Genomic DNA, 18,187 nt, shown 5'->3' with positions numbered 1-18,187 from the left:
GAACAGCAGCGTGGTACTCAGAGGGAGAGCGGTTGCGGCTGCAGCTGATGACGTCACCGCTACTTGCTGTGCTGTGTATGAAGCTGCTTGAATCCTGTTACCTTGTAAATGCTTCAGGGTTTGATGTCGGTTTAGTTTGATTTCCTTTTAGAATGAAATATCTTCCAGTGTTGAATTGAGTAGAAGAGTTGCTAGATGTAGGAATGAAAAATAAGAGAAGTTGTTAGTAACTCTTCAAATAAGAATTTATGAGGCTGTTGGAGAGTGAGGAAAAACTCTCAGTGTAACGCTTGTGCTGTGAATCCTTTCTCAATTAACCAGCAATGAATGCTGGGGGAAAGTGCTTGATATAGGAGGCTCTTAAAGGGACAGATCATTAGCAGGCAGTAACCCTGACAGAGCCCCCCACAAAAAGAACCACAGCGAGGTTCAAGGCCTAGGACGATCAGGGTTACGTCTATGGAAGAGGGAAATCAGACGTGGAGCAGATATGTTCGAGGCAGGCTCCCAGGAATCATCCTCATGGCCAAAACCTTTCCAATGAACCAAATAGAAAAGATTCCCACGACGTAGTCTAGAATACAGAATGCTATGAACCTCATACTGGCAATCAAGATTAGCAGAAGGTATTGGGTCTTCTGATGTAATATTTGTTATGGGTAGGTTGCAAGGTTTGATAAGAGACACATGGAAAGTTGGATGTATCTTAAAAGTTGGTGGTAGTTGGAGTGTAACTGTTGTTGGACCATTTACCCTGACGATAGGGTAAGGACCCAAAAAGAGTTTACCTAGTTTCCTACAAGGATAAGGTATCTTGAGGTTCTTAGTGGAGAGCCATACTTGTTGTCCTACGGAATATTGAGGACTAGGTCTGTGGCGAAGATCGTAGTACCTGCGTTGTGATGCCTGTGCCTGAAGAATATGTTCACGAATTGAAGAAAAGTTAGCAGAAATGTCATTAACCAGATCATTCACCTGAGGACATGGGGTGTCAATCTTCGGAAGTAGTGTGAAATTTGGATGTAAACCATAATTTATAAAAAATGGTGATGTGCCAGTTGTAGAACTCTTATTATTATTATAGGCAAATTCTGCTAGGGGCAAATAGGTGGCCCAAGAATCTTGTTGGTGAGAGCAGAAACAACGTAGGTATTGCTCTAGCCACTGGTTCACCCTCTCGGTCTGCCCATTCGTCTGAGGATGGTAAGCAGTGGTGAGTTTTTGTTCTATATGCAGAGCAGCACACAAATTTCTCCAGAACTTAGATGTGAATTGGGTTCCACGGTCACTAAGGATGGTTTTAGGTATTCCATGCAGTCTTACAATATTTTGAATGAACAATTCACTGGTGAACTTGGAAGTGGGTAGGGAGGTAACCGGTATGAAATGTGCCATCTTTGAGAATAGATCAGTGACAACCATTATAGTGGTATATTTGTTGGAGAGAGGTAAGTCCACGATAAAGTCTAGAGATACCGCCTCCCAGGGTACTTGAGGTACAGGTAAAGGCTGTAAAAGACCCACAGGGAGTTGTTTAGAAGGTTTGGAGGTTGCGCATATAACACATTTAGAAATATATTCTTTGAGATCGAGGTTAAGAGTAGGCCACCAAAAAGATCTCTTAAGTAAATCCAAAGTTTTATCCCTTCCCATGTGTCCAGCAAGGGGAGACTCATGAACTGTTTTCAAGATTGAAGATCTAAGATTTGGAGGTATGTATAGCTTCCCGTCCTTATAGAGTAAGCCATCAGAATTGTAAGTAAGATCTGTATGAGGTACTGATGGATCAATAGCAGTAGCATCTTTTATCACTGTAGTTAAACTTGTTATAACTCCAATGATAGAGTCCTTAGGAACAATAGTAGTAGGAATGCATGGTATTATAGGTTTAGGACCTTGTCTAGAGAGGGCGTCAGCCTTGCCATTTTTTGTACCAGGCCTGTAGGTAATGATGTAATGGAAACGAGAGAAGTAAAGACTCCAGCGTAATTGTCTGGAGGATAGAGTTCGATTAGACTGAAGATATTGCAGATTTTTGTGGTCAGTATATATGACAGTTGGTTGTGTTGCACCCTCAAGCAAATGCCTCCAGTGATCGAAGGAACACTTTATTGCAAGTAATTCTTTCTCGCCAACTGGATAATTTAACTCTGCTGGTTGCATCAATCTAGAGAAGAATGCGACCGGATGTAAGGGTTCTTTGAATGATTTCCTTTGAGAGAGGATTGCCCCTATTGCGAACTCAGAAGCGTCAACTTCCAGGATAAATTGCTTTTCTAAATCCGGGTATTGGAGAATGGGTGCTGTAGTGAATTTATTTTTTAAAAGGTCAAATACCTGTTGAGTATGTCTAGTCCACCTGAAAGGATGATTCAATTTGGTGAGTTCAGTAAGAGGTTTGGTAATAGCAGCAAATCCAGGAATGAATTTCCTATAATAATTTGAGAAGCCAAGGAAACGTTGAACATCTTTCTTACATTGAGGAGTCGGCCAATTATGAATGGCCTGAACCTTGTCATCTTGCATCTTGATTCCTTCAGGAGAGATGTTATACCCCAGAAAAGAGATATTATTTGATTCAAATATACATTTTTCTAGTTTAGCGTATAGGTTATTTTTTCGTAACCTAGTGAGAACTTCTCTAACATGCATTCTATGTTGATCTAAATTTTGTGAGTAAACTAGAATATCGTCCAAATAGACAACAACATATACATCCAAAATATCTCTGAAAAGATCATTGATTAAGCATTGGAATGTTGCTGGGGCATTGCACAGACCGAATGGCATCACTGTATATTCGAATAGCCCATATCTAGTCCGAAAAGCAGTGAGCCATTCGTCGCCAGCTCTCATTCGTATAAGATTATAGGCACCTCGAAGATCCAATTTAGTGAAAATTGAGGCCCCCCTTAATCTTTCAATTAATTCAGGGATTAAAGGTAGGGGGTACCTGTTTTTTCTGGTACGCCTGTTCAATTCCCTGTAATCAATGATTGGTCTTAACGTGCCATCTTTATTGGTAACAAAAAATATGCCTGCACCTGCAGGAGAGGTACTAGGTCTTATAAAACCTTTTCGGAGGTTCTCATCGATATAATTTTTAAGGTGTTCTAGTTCTGGTTTAGAAAGGGGGTAGATATGTCCATAGGGAATTGAAACTCCTGGGAGTAAATCAATAGGACAATCGTAATCCCTATGAGGGGGCAAACATTCAGCTTCTTTTTTATTAAAAACATCTGAGAAGTCTGCATATTGTTTGGGTAAAATATTATCCTCAACCTGTAACATAATTAAATCTGATGATGTCTCACCATTTTGAGTGAGATGAGGAAAAGATAAACTGAGGTCATTCCAGTTTATAGTTGGTTTGTGTTTACAAAACCAATTTATACCAAGGATTACATTAAACATTGGTGAAGATATGACATCAAAAGTGAGTGTTTCTGTGATGTGTGTGCAAGATATTACCTGTAATGGTGTAGTTTGGTGTGTGACAGGACCTGATTTTAAAAAAGAGCCATCAATGACCTTCACAGAGACTGGAGTTTTCTTAGAGACTAGAGGTATTTTATTCTGTTTCACAAAAGAAAAATCAACAAAATTTCTACATGAGCCGGTGTCCAGGATAGCTTCAGTTGTTATCCTGATTTGATCCCACTGTAAAATAATAGGGATAGTTAAATATGATGGTTTAATGGTTTTCATTAACAGGGATTCAGAGATGTTAGGCAACCTACCCTTCTTATTCCTAGCCAGAACTGGGCAGTCCTTTACTTCATGTGTAGGGCAGGCACAATACATGCACAAACTATGCAACTTCCTCCTAGTCTTTTCCTGAGAGGAGAGGGGACCCTTTATGAAGCCTATGTCCATAGGTTGTGGTGAATCCTTAGTTTGATAAACAGGTGTGGAGAGAAAGCTTTTTGTACCGCTAGCCTTTTCAGAGCGGCGTTCCCTAAGCCGTCTATCTATGTTAATAGTGAGAGAAAAGAAATCTTCCAATGAATCTGGAATACCTGTGCGTGAAAGCTCATCCTTTATATCCTCAGATAATCCTAAACGATATTGAGTTTTAAGGGAGACCTCATTCCATCCCGAATCACGGGCAGAAATTTTAAATTGTGTGATGTAAGACTCCACTGGTTCTTTCTTTGTTTTAAAGATCTAAGTAAGTTTTCAGCTGTGACCTGTTTGAAAGGGTCATCATATAATGCTGACATTTGATCAAAGAATTCATCTAGAGATCCCAGTATTGCATCATCATTTTCAAAAAAAGAGTCAGCCCAAGCCCTAGGTTCCCCCCTCAAATATGATATCACAGTGAGCACTCTTGATCTTTCTGTGGGATAAGTACGTGGCTTTAATTGAAAAAGCAACAAACAGGAGTTTTTAAACTCTCTGAATCTTGAACGGTCACCAGAGAATTTTTCTGGGGGGGAGACCAAAGGTTCAGGGATAGAATCTGCACTTGCAGGTTTAGGTGCCAGAGTCTCTCTTAAGCAGGCCTTCAAAGCCTGATTTTCCACTTGTAATTCATGGAAAGAACCTGATAAAGCTTCTAATCTGTCTGACAAGACTTGAACTTTATCAATTAAAAGATCTTGTTCCATAATTGCTGTTGAAAGTATATATTTAGTATAGGATAATTCTGTGTACACAAACACTAAATCCTTTCTTCCTTATGGCTGGTTAATTCTGTAATAGTATGTATTTGTAGCAATTTGAACAAGCATTTAATTTTGTTTTATAAATAAGAACCAACAATTTCCTCAAAAGTAGGTTTGTAACATAAAAGAAGCTTGATGAATTCGTTTTCAGTGCTTCATATAATGTATTACTATTTGCCCAATAAGTGACAGTTTATTAACTTCATAAACTGTATTACTTTCAGGGCATTTGATAATGCAAACAGTTCAAATTAAGCAGTAATGTAAAATATAGTATTCCTTAATTAGGCAGGTAAAGTTCATCAAAATAAGTAAGGATAACGATTAATAATAAAATAATTAGGTCTGACCTGAGAACACAGGAATTGTTACTTGTCCGTTTGTTATGAACAGCAGCGTGGTACTCAGAGGGAGAGCGGTTGCGGCTGCAGCTGATGACGTCACCGCTACTTGCTGTGCTGTGTATGAAGCTGCTTGAATCCTGTTACCTTGTAAATGCTTCAGGGTTTGATGTCGGTTTAGTTTGATTTCCTTTTAGAATGAAATATCTTCCAGTGTTGAATTGAGTAGAAGAGTTGCTAGATGTAGGAATGAAAAATAAGAGAAGTTGTTAGTAACTCTTCAAATAAGAATTTATGAGGCTGTTGGAGAGTGAGGAAAAACTCTCAGTGTAACGCTTGTGCTGTGAATCCTTTCTCAATTAACCAGCAATGAATGCTGGGGGAAAGTGCTTGATATAGGAGGCTCTTAAAGGGACAGATCATTAGCAGGCAGTAACCCTGACAGGGGGTTAGTGTTAGGTTTTTTAAGGGTGTTTTGGGAGGGTTTTATTTTTAGATTAGGGACTTTGGGCGGCAAAAGAGCTAACTGCCCTTTTAAGGGCAATGCCCATCCAAATGCCCTTTTCAGGGCAATGGGGAGATTAGGTTTTTTTAGCTAGTATTTTATTTGGGGGGTTGGTTGTGTGGGTGGTAGGTTTTACTGCTGGGGGGGTTGTTTGTATTTTTTTTAACAAGTAAAAGAGCTGATTACTTTGGGGCAATGCCCTGCAAAAGGCCCTTTAAAGGGCTATTGGTAGTTTAGTTTAGGCTAGGGTTTTTTTTATTTTGGGGGGGGCTTTTTTTTATTTTAATAGGGTTATTAGATTAGGTGTAATTTAGTTTAAATATCTGTAATTTGTTATTTTCTGTAATTTAGTGTTTGTTTGTTTTTGTAATTTAGATAATTTAATTTAATTTAGCTATTTGTATGTAATTTATTTAATTGTATTTAATTTAGTTAATTTATTTAATTATAGTGTAGTGTTAGGTGTAATTGTAACTTAGGTTAGGTTTTATTTTACAGGTACTTTTGTATTTATTTTAGCTAGGCAGTTATTACATAGTTAATAACTATTTAATAACTATTCAAGCCTAGTTAAAATAAATACAAACTTGCCTGTAAACTAAAAATAAATCCTAAGCTAGCTACAATGTAACTATTAGTTATATTGTAGCTATCTTAGGGTTTATTTTACAGGTAAGTATTTAGGTTTAAATTGGAATAATTTAGTTAATAATAAGAATTTTTAGTTAGATTTTGTTTAATTATATTTAAGTTAGGGGGTGTTAGGGTTAGGCTTAGATTTAGGGGTTAATAAATTTAATATAGTGGCGGCGATGTTGGGGTGGCAGATTAGGGGTTAATAAATGTAGGTAGGTGGCGGCGATGTTAGGGACGGCAGATTAGGGGTTAATAATATTTAACTAGTGTTTGCGAGGCGGGAGTGCAGCGGTTTAGGGGTTAATATATTTATTATAGTAGCAGTGATGTCCGTTTCGGCAGATTAGGGGTTAAAATTTTTCTTTTACTGTTTGCGATGTGGGAGGGCCTCGGTTTAGGGGTTAATATGTAGTTTATGGGTGTTAGTGTACTTTTTAGCACTTTAGTTAAGAGTTTTGTGCTACGGCTTTGTAGTGTAAAACTCTTAACTACTGACTTTAAAATGCGGTACCAGTCTTGACAGGAGAGGGTCTACCGTTCACTTTTTGGCAGACTCCTAATACCGGCGCTATGCAAGTCCCATTGAATAAAGAGGATACGCAATTTACGTAAGTGGATTTGCGGTATTGCCAAGTCTGGCCAAAAAAGTGAGCGGTACACCTGTACCTGCAAGACTGTACCAGCAGGCATTGAAAAGCAGCATTAGGACCGGCTAACGCTGCTTTTTAAGCCTAACACAAAACTCGTAATCTAGCCGTAAGCTATTATAAATTAAATGTTACTAAAACTGAAGTATTGCATTTAAATATACTAGATGCAGAGATACTTAACCTTAAGAAAAAAATTGACTTAAAGTGGTCAGCAGAGAGGCTATCAAACATCTGGGAGTATTTCTAAGCCCTGATATATCTGTGGTGATTTCTAAAAAAAAATGACAAAAAAGAGACTGCTTCTTGGGTGGTAACTAGCCATAGAACAAGCTATTATGCTATTGTTCGTTCCCAGGTTGAGCGCTTCTCTCTTTTAATTTATGCAAATTATGACTCTTAGGGAAGTCGCCCTATGTGTGATGCGGGAATCCAGACATGGACCCATTGCTCAGTGTGCCTAGAGGGTTATGGCTACACCTCACTGACGAGGCCAAAACGTATGTCAGTACATAGCCATAGAACAAGCTATTATGCTATTGTTTGTTCCCAGGTTGAGCGCTTCTCTCTTTTAATTTGTGCAAATTATGACTCTTAGAGAAGTCTCCCTAAGTGTGATGCGGTTATCCAGACGTGGACCTGTTGCTCAGTGTGCCTAGAGGGATATGGCTGCACCTCACTGACGATGCCCACAATAGGCCGAAACGTACGTCTCGGGTTTTGCTGTTTCTCTCTTTGGGAGAGGGATTGCCTGGTATTTCGGGGCTGGACTGTACTGTAAAGTCAGGATCAGACTGATATGCTTCCAGAAAGTTATTCTCTGTAAAAGGCACATGTTGAGCAAAAAGAGGCTGCTTCTTGGGTGGTAACTAGCCATAGAACAAGCTATTATGCTATTGTTTGTTCCCAGGTTGAGCGCTTCTCTCTTTTAATTTATGCAAATTATGACTCTTAGGGAAGTCTCCCTAAGCGTGATGCGGGAATCAAGACGTGGACCCGTTGCTCAGTGTGCCTAAAGGGATATGGCTGCACCTTACTGACAAGGCCCACAATAGGCCGAAACGTACGTCTGGGGTTTTGCTGTTTCTCTTGTTCAGAGAGGGATTGCCTGGTATTTCGGGGCTGGACTGTACTGTGAAGTCAGGATCAGACTGATATGCTTCAGGAAAGTTCTTCTCTGTGAAAGGCACATGTTGAGCAAAAAGAGGCTGTTTCTTGGGTGGTAACTGGCCATAGAACAAGCTATTATGCTTCCAAAACTCACTTATTTGTTTAGATGCATCCCTCTGCAGGTGCCCAGATTCCTTCTTAACAAATTACAAGTAATTATATCCTCCTATGTTTGGATGGGCAGAAAGCCTCGTATAGCTAGAAATATATTGCAAAGGCCAGTGGAGAAAGGAGGCTTAGCTCTCCCCAACATCATACTATATCATGAGGCTGCACGTTTGTCTCATATTAAGGGGTGGAGTAGTGCATCTCATTATACAAAATGGCAAGATATAGAAAGAGCCTTAATACCAGATTTTATCAGACTCAGTGATCTCATCTGGATTCCTTCGTATTATGGGAAAAAATTAGGTATTGACCATCTACTAATTTTAGATGTTCTGCATTTCTGGGATAGGATTAGACACATCAATAACATTGCCCCCCACCCATCCCGAGCTCACACAGTGATGAGTTTGATTAGATGCTTTCAGGAAATTCATAGCTCACATTAGTTTCCTGCTGGTCAGGGACTTTTTTGTAGATGAAACATGGTTAACCTCCAGAGACTTTATAGAGAGATTTGTGATACCTCCAAAATTTCATTTTGAAACTCCAGATTCTTCAGCCTCCTAAGACACTTGAAATTCATGGGAGAAGTTTTGAGAGATCTGACAAAATGGGAATTATGCTGGCTGAATGGGCTTGGGTCAGAGGGTATTCTGTCCTTTTCTTATTCCCTTCTCACTGATTTTGAGAGACTTTCTAAAACGTATTTAAATATAGCTTGGGAGAGAGATTTACACATAACAGTGGACGTGAACAATTGTAATAGAGAGATGGTGCTAGTTAGGAGTGTGCTTCACTGTGCCACACTGTGGGAGCTACACTACAAAATTGTTATGAGATGGCATTTACAGGGAGTGCAGAATTATTAGGCAAATGAGTATTTTGACCACATCATCCTCTTTATGCATGTTGTCTTACTCCAAGCTGTATAGGCTTGAAAGCCTACTATCAATTAAGCATATTAGGTGATGTGCATCTCTGTAATGAGAAGGGGTGTGGTCTAATGACATCAACACCCTATATCAGGTGTGCATAATTATTAGGCAACTTCCTTTCCTTTGGCAAAATGGGTCAAAAGAAGGACTTGACAGGCTCAGAAAAGTCAAAAATAGTGAGATATCTTGCAGAGGGATGCAGCACTCTTAAAATTGCAAAGCTTCTGAAGCGTGATAATCAAACAATCAAGCGTTTCATTCAAAATAGTCAACAGGGTCGCAAGAAGCGTGTGGAAAAACCAAGGCGCAAAATAACTGCCCATGAACTGAGAAAAGTCAAGCGTGCAGCTGCCAAGATGCCACTTGCCACCAGTTTGGCCATATTTCATCACTGGAGTGCCCAAAAGCACAAGGTGTGCAATACTCAGAGACATGGCCAAGGTAAGAAAGGCTGAAAGACGACCACCACTGAACAAGACACACAAGCTGAAACATCAAGACTGGGCCAAAAAATATCTCAAGACTGATTTTTCTAAGGTTTTATGGACTGATGAAATGAGAGTGAGTCTTGATGGGCCAGATGGAGGGGCCCGTGGCTGGATTGGTAAAGGGCAGAGAGCTCCAGTCCGACTCAGACGCCAGCAAGGTGGAGGTGGAGTACTGGTTTGGGCTGGTATCATCAAAGATGAGCTTGTGGGGCCTTTTCGGGTTGAGGATGGAGTCAAGCTCAACTCCCAGTCCTACTGCCAGTTTCTGGAAGACACCTTCTTCAAGCAGTGGTACAGGAAGAAGTATGCATCCTTCAAGAAAAACATGATTTTCATGCAGGACAATGCTCCATCACACGCGTCCAAGTACTCCACAGCGTGGCTGGCAAGAAAGGGTATAAAAGAAGAAAATCTAATGACATGGCCTCCTTGTTCACCTGATCTGAACCCCATTGAGAACATGTGGTCCATCATCAAATGTGAGATTTACAAGGAGGGAAAACAGTACACCTCTCTGAACAGTGTCTGGGAGGCTGTGGTTGCTGCTGCACGCAATGTTGATGGTGAACAGATCAAAACACTGACAGAATCCATGGATGGCAGGCTTTTGAGTGTCCTTGCAAAGAAAGGTGGCTATATTGGTCACTGATTTGTTTTTGTTTTGTTTTTGAATGTCAGAAATGTATATTTGTGAATGTTGAGATGTTATATTGGTTTCACTGGTAAAAATAAATAATTGAAATGGGTATATATTTGTTTTTTGTTAAGTTGCCTAATAATTATGCACAGTAATAGTCACCTGCACACACAGATATCCCCCTAAAATAGCTAAAACTAAAAACAAACTAAAAACTACTTCCAAAAATATTCAGCTTTGATATTAATGAGTTTTTTGGGTTCATTGAGAACATGGTTGTTGTTCAATAATAAAATTAATGCACATCACCTAATATGCTTAATTGGTAGTAGGCTTTCGAGCCTATACAGCTTGGAGTAAGACAACATGCATAAAGAGGATGATGTGGTCAAAATACTCATTTGCCTAATAATTCTGCACTCCCTGTACCTTAATAAAAAAATTCTGTTTAAAAAAAAAAAAACAGGGGCACTTTCATTCATGAAAGTTTACATTGCAGCCGTTATTGGAGCGCGATTCCCCCGCCCCTCTCTTCTTATGGCAGAATTAACGAATCCGGCTTCCTCCAATAACGGCTTCCCCCCCAGAGCAAACATTGCCTGAGGCCGCGCCGTGATTGGAGGAAGCTGGATTTCTGACAAATGAAGAGACAACCTGGGGGCGGGGGAATCGCTGCTCCGGTGTTCCACACTTGCAAGGAATAATAGGTATTTTAAAAAATGGCTGCAATGTAAACTTTCATGAATGAAAGTGCAACTGTTTTTAATAGTATTTTTAACAACAGGGCTTTCATTTGTGAACATTTACATTCACTTTAATCAGCATTTTAAGATAAAAAGTTATCTTTGTTTTAATTTCAACAAGTAGGGTGAGCATTTAGTTTTTATCAGCATTAATTGGATTTTTCCTGCGCTGGGTTGGCTGGAAGCCATTCTGTCTCCATGTGAGGATTGTGAGAAATTTCCAGCATGCAATATTTATACAAACAGGTGCTTCATTCTTGTGAGTGTATTTCATCTATTTCTTCTTAATTCTGGAATCATTTTGGAAGGTAATGCACAATTGTTGTTCCTTTCTGTTTGCTTCATTTCTTCTGTAGATTTGTCATATCCATTACCACTGTGAGGGAGGAGGAGCTGCCAGCACTGTTGGGATTTCAGGACTTTCAATAAATTATTATTATTGGATTGACTGAGAGCATAAGTATAGTCTTTGTACTTATAATACACTGGTCTGAGCATTAATTGTATATTTTATGATCCTGTTTAAGAATATTAAAGGGACAGTAAAACTCAAAAATAATGTTATATAATTCTGGTATTAAAATGAGTAGCAGTCAAGTTCAACTTATCAGAGTACATAGTAAGATAGAAACAGCAAAAAAAAATGTTTCCAATCCTGTGTTAATGCTTATGCACACTCTCACACACATGCTTATGCACACACACATGCACACCCTCACACATGCTTACGCACACACACACACACACACACATGCACACCCACTCACATATGCTTATGCACACACATGCTTATGCACACACACACATGCGCACCCCCACCCATGCTTATGCACACACATGCTTATGCACACACATGCACACCCTCACACATGCTTATGCACACACACAAACATTTTCACAGACATGCTTATGTACAGACATGCACATTGTCATAGGCATACTTAAGCACACACACATGCACATATACTTAAACACAAAATAGAGGTTATAGCTGGCTCAGGTGATTTGGCCATTATGCATACCTTATTGTACTTGTGTGGGATGTAGTACACCCGCTGTCGTATTTCTAACATCAGCATCAAACAAACTGGGCACCTACCAGAATAAAGCTGTACGTTATTGATACTGAAATTGCTAGTTATTTTCCCCATGGAATCTATATAAAGCAGTCAATGCAACATAGTGCAAATACATGATTATATGTGTCAGGTCAGGGGGGGGGGGGGGGGGGCAGAAAAAGGCTGGGAGTAAAAGCTAAGCAGTTTGGCAGTGAAACAAAAGCCATAAAAAAATCAAATCATCAAAATGTTTGACAATTTAGGAAATGATGTGTACAATAGCTTCAAACAATTTATAGCAATTGATTCAAATATATCACATCAAATAATTTAACAATAACTCAGTTTATTGTTAAACTCTATTGTTAAGTATATTATGTGATATATATTTAAATATTTAAATTCATTGCTATAAATTATTTGTAGCTATTTGAAGCATTATACACAGTCACACCATGCAAGCAATTTATTTTCAACAAACAAGTGTGTATTTTCACAACCAGTAACAACTTGTCCATGTAAGTCTGTCAGTGTGCCACTTCTTTGTGATTGTGAGGTAGTGTACCAGTTCTAGCCAACATACAGTGTCTCACAAATAATAAACAATGCCCTTATCTCCACTTCTCCAGCAGTTTAACTTTTTTTTTTCTGCTGTGATGGAGGTGAGTTTTTCTACAAGAGAGGAGTCTACCTGACAGTTGTTCAGACATTCCATCCTGATTTAATGAGGCAGGTCACAGGGCGACTGTGATAATGCACCCAGCACAAAGCATTTTTAACCCCTGATGCCTGCCCTGCTGTATTTTTTTGTGCATTTTGTTAGTATGAGGAAATGTAAAAAAAAAACGGCACTTACATGGTCTGTTGAACTTCCTCTAAACTTTTAATCTTACTCCGTTTATGCTTGCTTGGCCCCTCCTTGAGCACAAGCACAGCATTATAATAACAATTTTGGGGCACTCTGTCTGTATGCAAGCATGGACCCGGTAATAGAGGCTTGTATAGTGGAATAAGCCTGGTAACCAGCCCTGGCTGTCTCTCTGTCTGTATCTGAGTGTTGCACCTTAGGGGGAACAATGCCGACTCCACACTGACCAGCCGCAAAAGACTCCTGGCATCAGCACTCAGCAGATGTTCAAAGGCAAGCAGGCACTCTAACATCACATCAGACCCGCTGCAACTTCTCAAAAAGCCCGCGCACACTTTAGCATTCACTTGACCTTTTATGTCGTCAAGCTCCGGCCCTTCAAACAAACCAACACCCAATCCCAATCTTTTAACACCAACATAAATAACAGACAACAGACTTAGCTAATGGTATAAATTGGCCGCAGCCGTTTATTCGAATAAATAACTTTGTAAAACTTTAATAACTTAATAAATAAAGTGCAAATAACTGTAAACATTTCACACATCAAAAAGACAACCCAGCGGTGCTAGTCCTTCCTGAGTTTTCTTCAACTCTTACTATGGCCGTAGCTCCTTTAACTGGACCCGACCGTGCAAGTGGTTGGGCCCGTAAACGATCATCCATCTAAGTTTTCCAAGGAACCCCTTGCCCTTAGAAAACCCCATCTTAAAATCCCCCCATGGGAATTCAACATACCACCACACTTGACAATTGGCCATAATATTCTGTAAATTAGGGCTAGCACCCCCGCCACCGACTGGCCTGACACCTCAGCCCAGTCCCGCCAAACCACCAACCGCACACAGCGCCTCCTTAAAGTTGAGGATAAATAGCTGCAGACCAAAGTCATTCAGGTGAACACCATCAGGCATATAGAACTCACCCTCGCCAACCTCAGCTAAGTCTGAATGGTCTACCACCGAACCACCAAGCCTCCGAACAAAAGCCCCCATGATCTTGTTAACTTTACACCTACTCTTGTGCAACCGAACAGCATCCCAAGCTGCCCTCCACACCAATCGCGGCAGAATGTCAGACCATATAAGAGTCATTGAGGGAAACAACACCTTCAATCTACCAAAGTCCCTTTTCATGTTTCTCACCAAGTCCCTCTGTGATAGACAACCAAGATCATTCCCCCCAGCGTGGATCAGTAAAAGAGTAGGAGGCTGAAAACGCCTGCAATAATCCAACACCAAAGGCAACAATCCGTCCCATTTGAGCCCCCTTACACCGAACCATTTCACTTCACACCGGGACTTAGGAATACCCAACTGTAAACCATCCATTTTCACCGAAGCCGCCCTCCGGGCCCAATAAATAAACGAGTGGCCGACCAGCCACAAACGTTCCACACCTGAAACACAGAAAACAAATGAAAACACCACACACAAACCCCTCAAAGGCCCAACTCAGGGCGGACATACAGGCGAAAATGCTTAGAACCCCACCTACCAATGCCTTTAACCTCAGCCTCCGAAAGCCCCATCATGGAAGCTTCCGTCGCCGCTCCAATACGAAACGAATGGGACCCGAAATCAGCCGAATTCAGGCCCAAATAACCCAAAGCTTTTTTGAGGACCGCCCTAAACTGAAATTGCGACAAAGGTCTCCCATCCTGGTGGACTAACAATGACCCGCCAATCACTGGCCGACAACCCAAGTACAACCGCAAACACTGGTACGAACAAACCTCCGACCCGCTAGGAAAAAGGACCACCGTCCTACCCTTCCCCAGCTGGTCCGTCTTACTCCTCCTCAAAAATATCTCCACCCTAGCTTCATAAAGAACCACATCTGAAAAACCCAAACCCCCCATAGAATTCAAATTTTTGGTGACCAATTCCGATATCCGGAAGGCCCCGAAAAAAGCCAAAACATATGCCGCTCTAAACAAGCAAGTTTCGAAAACCGACAAACAAACAACCTCCAAAATCCCATACAACCTTTTTAACAACAAAAAGGTAATCGGTCTCCTCCTATCAGGGGAGGGGCCTACCGAACCCCTCTTTAAACCCTTTAGGACTTGGCGAACCCAAAAAACTCTTGTCACATCCTGAACACCCAAAAGCTTAAAACGAAAAGACAAAGCAGCAAGCCGCCTATCCATCGCCGAAGCTGACAAATTTTGAGATCCCCATTCCCTCATCCAGTCCAACAGAAAACCCGTAAGCTCAAAGCCCCTTTCACCAACACCACTTGCAATTAACCTGGACTCCCAGTCCCTCCACACTCTAGCATAGGTAGCCCAAGTACCTGAAGCCAATGAAGCCCTCACCAGTCTAGCCAATCCTCCACTCCAAGCCTCCACAGGTAAACCGGGCACGGGCAACCAGTCACGTCCACCCGGGGGGCCAACTCCCGAAATCGTTGAAACTGAAAACGAGAAAGGGAGTCGGCTATAGAATTATAAACCCCCGGAATATGTTTAGCCTTAATGCACACGTTCATTCTCAAACATTTCAGAACCAACAGCCGCAACAAGCGCAGAACAGGCAAGGAAGAAGAAGTCAAGGTATTCAAAGCATAAACCACCCCCATATTGTCAGTTGAAAACACAACAGACCGATTACATAAATCATCCTCCCAAACAAACAAGGAGACGACAATGGGGAAAAGTTCCAAAAATACTAAATTTTTTACCAGGCCCAAGGAAAACCAATCATCAGGCCACCTATCCGCACACCAATGACCCGAGAAATACGCACCAAAACCGCAACCACCGGCGGAATCAGTCACCAGCCCCAACTCCTCATTAGACAACCTAGGAGCCTGAAACAATGCAGAACCGTTAAAACCCACCAAAAAACGCCTCCAAACCCGTAAGTCATCCTTCATTTCCTTAGACAACCAAACAAAATGGTGTGGCTTGACCACTCCCGCCGTCGCTAGCGACAATCGTCTGAAAAAAACCCTCCCTATCGGGATGATTCTGCATGCGAAATTGAACTTGCCTACCAACGACTGAAGCTCCCGCAACGTAATCTTCTTAACTAACAAACAGCGGTCGATAACCTCCGGCAAATCTGCCACCTTAGCACATGGCAGTCTGCACTCCATTCTCACGGAGTCAATCGTGATGCCCAGAAAATCAAGGGATGGTAACCGGCCCTTCCGATTTTTCTTGCGCAATTGGTACTCCAAATTCCAAAGCCACCTGACAACAAACATCCTGCAGCCTCTTACAAGCCGGAGAACGAGCCGGTCCTACAAACAAAAAGTCGTCCAGGTAATGTACCAATGACGACAAGCCCGCCCGCTCCAATACGACCCACTCAAGGAAAGTACTGAAATGCTCGAAAAAGGAAAACGATATGGAGCAGCCCATGGGCAAACATAAATCCACATAGTATGAGCCCTCCACACAACATCCCAGCAAACGGTGCGAAGTCGGGTGAACAGGCAACAACCTGAAAGCCGACTCAATGTCAATTTTAGCAAGCAAAGCCGAAGGCCCCGCTCCTCTCACCAAGTCCACAGCTTGGTCAAAAGAGGCATATTTAACCGAAGACAATTCTTGAGGAATACCATCATTTACCGATCCCCCTTTCGGGAAAGATAAATGATGAATAAGCCTAAATTTCCCAGGCTCCCTCTTAGGTACCACCCCTAGCGTAGAGATTCTCAAGTCCGGAATAGGCGGGGAACCAAAAGGACCTGCCATGCGCCCCAACGACACCTCTTTCTTCAACATCTCAATGACCACCCCCGGCCACAAGCGTGCCAACTTCAAATTACCCCTGAATACCCGACTGCCCCCTTCCGATGGAATAACAAAGCCAAATTGAAAACCATAGTACAATAAGGCTGCTCGCTCCATACAGCCCCGACGCCTAGCGTACAGGACGAGCCAGGGCTCCATCGCGCCTAGCCTCACCGGAGTCGCCCCCTTTGTCAACCGAATCGCCTGCTCCCCCTGATTTACCCTTCCGGAAACACTTCGCATAGGAATGGGATCCCCCAAACCCTGAGCACTCGTGCTTAAATTTACACGCGGAACCCCACTTGCACAGTTTTTCATTAAATGCAAAGCAGCACCCCTTCCTAACTGATGCCAGGGACCCTCCAGAGGATGAGCCACCGGCTCCTGACCGAAAGGACTGGGAGGCTCTTAAAGGTGTCATTATTTTCAGCCACAAGCCCATGTCCCGGTCGTCCCACCTCATCTCTGGTTTAACAGACAGCCGCTGCCGAAACTGTTCATCATAGGACCACCAGGCCATACCACCGTATGTTCTCTGAGCGGCCGCGATCTCATCCAGGTAGCAGAACAAGGAACCACCTTGCTCTGGTACCCTACCCGAAAAAACGCTCGCATAGATCACAAAGGCCTGGAACCAATTTGTGAATGTTTTCGGTAATTTCCCATATCGTTTTTTCCTTTCCTCTTCTTCCTTCTTGGCCACATCCTTTTTTTAATCCTCCGTCTATTCCCCCCCGCACCAATAGAGTGGGGGCCGTACCAGAATTGGCTCCACTCTGTACCTTAGGCCTCTCCACCCCCCTTCCCCTACCCCGTCCCCTCACCTCACCACCAGCAGCTTACAAGGCGTCTCCCTCTCCGCCGTCATCAGGCTCTATCCGAATTGAATCGGTCCAGGAGCCGTGCAGGCCGAAGAAATCCTCCTCCAGGCCGTCAGTGATGTCCGCCGCAGCGGACGGGCCAGGCCGTTGTGCCGCCGCAGTAGCATCTGGAAAAGAAAAACTCACACGTGAGCCACCCACATCAACATTGCTACCCTTCCCGGGATTACAGGGAGCCCTAGGGGAGGAACACATATAAGAAGACACATTTTCAGCCCCCCCAAAATGACACTAACCACCAGGAGAAGGGGGAACCAACTCCTCATCTGAAGGATTAAGAAACAGCCCTACAGCCCCAGAATCTAGCTCAAAATCCTCAATCTCCTCCTCTGAGCCATACTCACTATCTCTGTCTGACAGCAGGAGCGAGCTGCACTGTGTATAATGGCGCGGTCGGGCCGGCCTGTGATTATACAGCTGCCCCGATGCGCTCTGTGAAAAAAACAGACCCGCTCAGAAGAGCACAGAGAGCGGGTCTGAAAAACAGCCGTTGTTTTAAAAAATTCAAAGGGAATATTATGTTTTATAAAGTTTACGCTAATATAATGTTATATAATTCTGCACATATAACATTATTTTTGAGGTTTACTGACACTTTAAGTCGTAGTATTGGTGCAACCTTTAGGCCCTGATGATGGAAGGTGCTGCGATGTGGTGATATATTCAAAATGGATCCAAAGCGATGCCAAGAAAGCCGGTGAAATATTAAAAAGTGCTAACATTACTGTTTAAAGGCAGCATGAGAGGCGTCTTAC

This window comes from Bombina bombina, chromosome 1 (genome assembly GCF_027579735.1).
Source record: "Bombina bombina isolate aBomBom1 chromosome 1, aBomBom1.pri, whole genome shotgun sequence".
Taxonomy (NCBI): domain Eukaryota; kingdom Metazoa; phylum Chordata; class Amphibia; order Anura; family Bombinatoridae; genus Bombina; species Bombina bombina.
Note: the sequence above shows the minus strand (reverse complement) of the source record.